The sequence below is a fragment of the Asparagus officinalis genome, chromosome 1 (assembly GCF_001876935.1).
Source record: "Asparagus officinalis chromosome 1, Aspof.V1, whole genome shotgun sequence".
NCBI classification, from domain to species: Eukaryota; Viridiplantae; Streptophyta; class Magnoliopsida; order Asparagales; family Asparagaceae; genus Asparagus; species Asparagus officinalis.
This window is the reverse complement of record NC_033794.1, coordinates 122,916,630-122,924,752: the sequence shown is the minus strand read 5'-3', so window position 1 is coordinate 122,924,752 and position 8,123 is coordinate 122,916,630. Positions and strand designations below refer to the sequence as shown.

Below are 8,123 nucleotides of genomic sequence, written 5' to 3'. Positions count from 1 at the left end.
CGTGGTGTCGTCGGCGCACGTCAGGTCGAACTTCGGGTGCCCACAGTAAGGCGGGGCGCCCTGGAGCCTGAACGGGTAGGAAATCTCGAATGTACTCCCGCCGCAGCGGTAGCTGGTCGGCTTGCAGTCGGAGTAACCTTGGCTCTCGGTCGGGTCGGAGAGCGACGGAGAGGCGAGGAATCCGGCGAGGAGCAAGAAGAGAGATAGAGAAGAATGCATTATCGGAGATGGTTAGAGTGAGCGGAATTAAGCTGGGAAAGAGAGCGCGATAAGAAAGGGGTCCGCTTTAAGAGTTAAAAGGCAGAGAGAAGGTGGGATCGGAACAAAAAATGATTTAATCCCGCTCTAAGATACCCAAACGCTTACGAGGAAATTTAGGATGCACAGACCAAGACTTGCTAATTTTTCCAAGCCCTCTCCCCTCATCAAAATCAAAATCAAAATCAAGAATAATCTGCAAGGGAGAAAAATTAAAGAGGCACTTGGCCAGGTTGACTGTGTTTGGGGAGATTAGCTAGAGGGAAATGAGGTTTCGTAATAAAGGGTCAAGAGGAAGAAGGGTGGAAGGTGGGGTTTGAACAGAAAGACGGATGGACTGTTCAACCGCTTTTGATTGGTTGGTTGTTTTGAAAACTAGGAAGAAGAGTATAACCTTACGCGGGGGTGATGGAGAGAGGGCAACAGAAGAGGCGGAGTGAGGGGAAGAGTTTATTGTGTGAGTTTGGTGAACGTGAGTTTAAACAGGATTAAGTAATGAGAGTGGTTATAAGGCATGACCAATAAAAAAAATGAGGGTCTTTTCAGACGGAAGAAAAGTGAGCTGATGGGCTGATCTTGATGGCTAATGTGATTCGTGTGACCAGTCTCTTTTTCAAAATGGGGAAACAAAAGTCATATTCTCCAAATTATTTTTACACTAACTCCAACAGCTTTCCTATTTTGAAGAATCCATTTTTTCCTCCAAAAATTTGGAGAATGCTGCAGATTTGGGGAAGCTTCCCCATTTTTTTCTCCTTCATCCCTATTTTGGGGAATGAGATGGGGAATCTGTTGGACCAAAAACCTAACTAAATTCTCCAAATGTGAGAAATTGAGAAGCTGTTGGAGATGCTCTTAAACATCCTATTGTTTCTAAAAAAATGAAAATGAAAAAAAACGCTTACATACCCAAGTTCCAAACAGAGCATTAATATACCCCAAGTTGTTTGTTGTTTGATTTTTTTTTTTAAATGGCATAATATTTTAACCAGAAGGATGAAATTGCCCTTCTTAGTATCCCTGTTCCCCACACGGTGAAAAAACCCTAATTGTTATTATTTACCACAAGATCCTCAATTTTTCTCCCCAAAATCAAAGATGACGCCATAATTTCACATATTTGCAATGATGCCCAAATCAAAGACATAGCTCGATTCCTAGCTTGATTCCCAAATATTTAACATTGCATACCTTCAGACTTGAATATGAAGAAGATGAATAAGAGGAGGAACGATATTTAATAAGGAGAAAGGGGTGATAGAGTTGTAATTAATACAATGAATATGGGTGCTTGACACTTAAAATTGTCACATGAGCAGCACATGAAAATATACTCACGGTTGCTTGACATAAGTTAGCAAACTGTATTTTTTTATTATAACTTAGGGTATACTTTTGCATCATTTTGAAACTTAGGGTATTTATGTTTTTTGTTTTTTTTTTTTGAAAAACAACAGGGTATTAAGTGCAGTTTAGCCTTTAAAAAAAAAATCTTCATCTTTGTTTTTAGAGGGTAAAGTTTCAATGTTGACCAATCTCCGTGGTCTTTGGCGCTAATAAGGTCTTGTGATCATAAATTCTGAATGGAAAATTATCATTTAAGGATGTAGGGTTAACCTGAGATCTCCTGGTCATCCTGTCCTTTTCTAGTCATAGGCAATCTAAAATGACATCATCAGGCCGAGTAAATGGACAGATAATTAACTTGAACTTTACAATTGGAATAATGCAGAGAACAGACATGTAGTCAATCAATTTTTGATACTCTCTGATCTAGTTCACACAACTTTACGTGCTGATTAAGTCACTGATTTCACAACCTTGGCCTATTCTCCACTTGTCCAACCTTCAATGCTGTACTTGTATTTATTTATATGGGTTTTTTTTTTTCCGAATATCAGTCATTTTGAAATTAATTCCTCAAATCATTAAAATTGCTAATAGGTCCGTGAATTCTTATTGGGTTATTTTAAAATTAATTCCGCACATAAAGCATGGGAGTAGCAATTAGAGGGAAACTAGCTCCCCAAATCATCGCGATCGATATTAGGCTGTCAAATTCTCGTAATGAGTTTCAAAGTGATCCCTTCAATTGTTACTTCTTACTTGTTTGGAAGGACTCATTTCAAAATTACTCAAGAACTGAGGAATCTGGTAGCAAATTTAGTGATTTGAGGGACTAATTTTAAAAGTACTTATGATTTGAGGGACCTAACAGTAATTTTAGTGATTTGATCGACTAATTTCAAAATATCAATGATTCCAGAGACTAAGATGGGAAAACCCCCTTTTTTTTTATACATACAGCTATCTTACTGTCTCTTTCGAGATTCATCTCACCACAAGATGAGGATGAGGGGTGTTCTGATAGAATGTGCGCACTCATGCATGGTGACGGTGTCCTAGGTGGCAGATATGAGGCAAGAGAAGACTCAAAATGTGAACTTTTCCTGAGGGTTTATTTTAGTTCCACAACTCTAACAACAGTAGACTACAGATAAATTTGCTGGATCATCCTCAAATCTAGAGATCGTTCAGCTATGGTCTACGAATACAAAAGTTCTAATATCCCCTTGTACATCTGAGTGTTACTTCTCAGTACTGGAAGATTTGTGTATACGAGTTGAAACATTAATTATATCTAAATTAATTATCGTAAGCATGTATAGCACAAAGAGTGTTATATATAGCTAGCTGCAGAAAAAAATTATTCAAACCTAGCTAGGCTATTATAATTATCCAAGACTAGGGGGAAAGAAGTCGATAAAATTGGATGACAAAGTGAACACAGGGAAACCATATAGGTAATTTTGATCAGTATAGACTGTCTAGTTTGCAAGGATATATATCAAGTATAGTCGGAGGAGCTAAACTGGGAAGTCTAGAAATCCCTGGCGTTTACAGCCAATTTGGAGTATTTTAAATTAGTTTTTTCTTTGCTAGGTTTTTTTTATTTTATTTTTCCAGGGTGCAAATACTGTATTCGACTCTTTGTGAGTATTTTATTTACATGTTTGTAATCCTTAGGTACGTACTAGTTAATGAAACACAAGGGCCTTGTCTTCACTATTTAAAAAAAAAAGAAAACTCAATTTCATAGACCAACTACTGACACTCTGAAGTATGCATATACCACTGTAATGGACTAGACAAATAGGAGCCATGATATTTACCTTATCCGCGTGTTCATATAAAAATACAAGAAATAGAAGACACTTCTAATGCTAGATATGTGATTAACAATTAGAAATTCTCAGAACAATGCGATATGTAGAAGGTGGTGCTGAATGGGATGTTGTACAGGCTGTTCAAATGAGGAACGAGAGAGGCTACGAGAAAGAGTGAACCTGGCTAGCATCTTAATTGCCGGAGTTTGATCGTTGTATATATGATCTGAGCATGAACAAACACATCAGGGGATTGGGATTGGATACCAACCAAAACCCCACTGATGTTTAATTTGACAGTAAATACTTGAAAGAAAAAAGAAAGCATAAGGTGAGATGTTTTAGGCTTCTGAAGGGAGGGAGGGAGGGAGGGGGAGAGGTTGGGGTTTTCCGCTGTAAGATGATGGATCGTCTTAATTAGAGAATCAAATAGGAGGATGAAGAAGAAGTTTACTTTAGATCCCAAACTTTAATCTCAGGTATTTGCAGAATAACCTGTAGAATTGCTGACATAGCGACGGAGTTCGGATTTTTTGAAGCAGGGAACATTTTGGATGCGGCACGGTCGACCGCGAGTGGCGCTACGGTCGACCGCGAACGTGCACAGCACAGGGAAAGTCTCTGGACTTTTCGCGGTCGACTGCAAGTGGCGCGACAGTCGACCGGCAAAACCCTGTAGTGTTTTTAGGTTTTGGTTGTTGGATCCGGTAGACCGCGATGGGTTCGGCGGGCGACCGCGAGTCGGGTTTGGGCCTGCTTCGGTTTGCTGCACTGTTTGGGTTTCTTGTTTTATATAAATAGGAACACGATTTATTTAGGGTTTATTGGATCATATTGATCACTTTTGTGGTAGCTTGAAGAAGAGTTTTGAGCACAGAAAAGAGAGTTCTTTTCTGAGCAAATTGTTTGTGGGTTTTGTGAGAGATTTGAGGGTTTTGTTTGAGAGGTTAGTTTGAGTGATCTTGTAATCTCTATTTTGTACTCTCTTTCTCTAAAGTGAAAACTCCTCCCCTTCTTGCCCCATGGACGTAGACAATTTGCCGACCCACATTAAACTTTGTGTTTGAGTTTGTGTCATTATTGTTTGATTTGAGTTGCCTTCTCTCGGTGTTTGGTTTGGTTCCTCGGTGCACAACAAGTGGCTTCCGTCGCTCACAACAAGTAGTATCAAAGCTCGAGTTACGCTTGGGCTATTTGGAGGAGTAGATCACTTTGAAAGTTCGACTAGGGCTTCGTTTGGAGTTAAATATGGGATCTTTTTAGTAAAAATTCTATCTTTTATCAGTTTTGGATCTATTCTTCAGTTTGTTCCGCATTGGTTGTTGTTGTGTTGAGGAAGATGACTGGGAAAGAAGGTATTTCGGGTGTTGAGGGTGGTGCTTCTGGCGTGAAGACCATCCAAAATTTGAATATCCACTCTACGAAGATAGATGTGGAGAAGTTTAATGACACGAACAATTTTGGATTATGGAGATGTGAGGTTTTGGATGCGCTGAACGCGTAAAATTTAGAAGATACTTTAGAATTGGATGGCAAACCAGATGATATTGATGAGAAGGTTTGGAAAAAAATGAACAGAACGGCGTGTGGTGTGATTAGGTCTTGTTTGACTCAAGATTTAAAGTATGATGTGATGAATGTGTGGTGTGATTAGGTCTTGTTTGACTCAAGATTTAAAGTATGATGTGATGAATGAGACTTCGGCTAAGAAGATTTGGGAGACTTGTTTGACTCAAGATTTAAAGTATGATGTGATGAATGAGACTTCGGCTAAGAAGATTTGGGAGACCCTTAAGAGCAAGTATATGACCAAGAGTGTGAAAAATCGATTGCATTTGAAGATGAGGCTTTATCGCTTTCAATTGAAGAAGGGAACCTCCATTGGTGATCACATGAACCACTACACGAAGCTTATTGCGGATTTGGCGAATGTGGATGTTATGATAAAGGATGAGGACAAAGCTTTTTTATTATTAAGTTCCTTGCCATATGAGGAATATGAGACCTTTGTTCTTACCCTAATTAATGGAAAGACGTCCGTTTCATATAGTGAGATCACCGCTGCACTTGTGAATTATCAGCTTTGAAAGAAAGATAAGGAGTCTACAAGTGACACAACAGTAGAGGCATTGATCGCAAGGGGAAAGAATCCAAACCGAAAGAATGAGAAGTCACAGTCTAGAATAGGGCATCCTACAGTTGGCAAAGATCAGTGTGTTTGGTGTAAAGAGACTGGTCTTTGGAAGAAAGATTGTCCAAAGCTCAATGATTGGATGAAGAATAAGCAGAAGGGAAAAAGGAAGCAATTATCATCAGAAACGAACATCATTATATCGAATGGTAATCTTTCTGACTCGTCTGTTTATTCGCTTTCTATCAGTCCCATAGGTTGCTATTCGGAGGAATCCGAGTGTATGTTAGATAGTGGTGCGACCTATCATGTGTGCCCTAGAAGGGAATGGTTCGCTAGTTTTGAGAAGCTGGAGAGTGATGTGGTGTACATGAGTGATAACCGTGCATGTCAGATCCTTGATATAGGAAGAATTCGCATCAAGATGTATGACGGGATAGTTAGAGAGTTACATGGTGTGAGATATGTTCCTTCTTTGAGGAAGAACTTGATCTCGATTAGAGCTTTGGTTGGAGAGGGTTTTAGAGTTCGTATCGAGGACATGATTCTTGAGATTATGGAAGACTCTCGTATTTTGATGAAGGGCATCAGGAATAATAACCTGTACTATTTGATTGGGAATACGGTGACATGTGGAGAGCTGACGATTTCTATTGATTCGACTAGATTGCGACATTTGAGGCTTGATCATTCCAGTATTGATTTGGAAAAGGGTGCATCGACCTGCAATTTGAAGCCCAGTGAACATTTTGATGTGAGCAAAAAAAAAAAGATGAAGTTTGGCACTTTTATTCACCGCACGAAGGGTCTTTTCGATGGAGTTCATGTGGGCGTTTGGGGACCTTCCAAGGAGGCATCATTAGGAGGTAATAGATGTTTGGTTTCCTTTGTTGGTGGTTATTCTAGGCATGCTTGGGTTGCAACTAAATCCCGATTGGATAAAGTCCTAGTAGTCTCCAACAAATTAAAAAAGTGTGAGATTGGCAGAAAGGTCCAACCGGTGTTTGGACCGCCCATGTCCTCTAACGGAAAACCCGTTGGTCCCACCTTCACCCAGGAGTTAGACCAACCATTCCAATTGTTAGTACTGTTGCTGCTCATCTTTTCTGTCTGCTTGATCTTGTTTGCTATTGTCACCATTGCTTTTTTCTGTTGTCGATGTTTGCTTCTTTTGTGAAGTACCACTCAATTTGAGCCAGTCACGACAACGTGTTGATTAGAACACACTACATGCATCGGTTTCTAATACGATTTTTTCTCCATTGTTAATAGCTAAATGATTGTGCATCTAAGGAATATTAACATTTGGATCATTAAACTCTGTGATTCGTGCATTGATCCAATGATTAATATCACTTGGATGCACATTTAATATCATGAACTGCTCTCTACTTACTCTTATATTAGCGCAAAATGACCAGATTGATATATTTTGTAGAGGCTTGGTGACATATTGGTATATTTTCTTTTAGTTTCGTTAGATTGGTATATTTTGTCAACTCCAACGCCATATAGGTCTTAAGTTTGGCTGGAGTTACTGTTCTGACCAGAGCTGACGGGATTTCTTGCATAAAACACCCTTATTAAAACCCCATCATGCTCCTAACCCCCTCCTCCTCCTCCCTCTTCCTCCCCCTCTCCCTCCTCCTCATCATCCTCTTCCTCCTCCTCATTAGACTCTTCCTCCTCTTTGCCAACTGCATCCTAATTCTCAAAGGCCATGTCAGCTTTTCCACCAAAATTGCCCCCAAAACCCTCCAACTTGCCCTCTTGAGCCAACCCCAATCCTCCTAATTACTCAATTCAGCAAAGGGAGCTTCAATTGAGCCTTGGATGAGATGCAAGACATCGGATTACAGTTGGCATTGTGAAAGGGTTGAGGTATTTGCACTTTGAGTTTAGCCCAATGATCTTGCATCATAGGTTGAAGCCAGGGAATATGATTTTGGATGTGAGTTTTGAACCGAGATTGGGGGATCATGGATTGGGGGGATTGCTTCCTGCTCGAGTCGATGCTTTGGGCTGTGAGTGTTATGTTGCTCCAGAGTGCTTCAAGAGTTGCAGGTAAAAACTTCAAATATTATTAGCGTTCCTCATCATCAAGCCCGTGATCCCAGCCCAAATTTAATGAGGAGGAAGAGGATGAGGAGGAGGAGGGAGATGGGGAGGTTGAAGAGGATGAAGAGGAGGAGGGAGAGAGGGAGGAGGAGGGGGTTAGGAGCATGATGGGGTTTTAATGAGGGGGTTTTATATAAGAAATCCCGTCAGCACTGGCCGGAACAGTAACTTCGGCCAAACTTAAGGCCTATATGGGGCCGGAGTCGACAAAATATACCAATCTGACAAAACTAAAAGAAAATATACCAACATGTCACCAAACATCTACAAAATATACCAATCTGATCATTTTGCCCTTATATTAGATTATGTGGGGTAATGAACTCCATTAACATCGTGCATTGCCATTGTGTAGCACTTCACCAACATTTGTAACCTTCAACAAATCAATAATTGCTTTTTTTTTTTGCTGGGGGAGACAAATCAATAATTGCTTTTTTTTGCTGGGG

The 8,123-nt window shown here is 40.0% G+C and overlaps 1 protein-coding gene across 1 annotated transcript in view; it reads right to left on the bottom strand.

The window, feature by feature from the left end:
* LOC109829114 (LEAF RUST 10 DISEASE-RESISTANCE LOCUS RECEPTOR-LIKE PROTEIN KINASE-like 1.2) overlaps positions 1-8,123 on the bottom strand; it is a 31,243-nt gene that overhangs the window by 22,009 nt on the left and 1,111 nt on the right. The window lies entirely within an intron of this gene.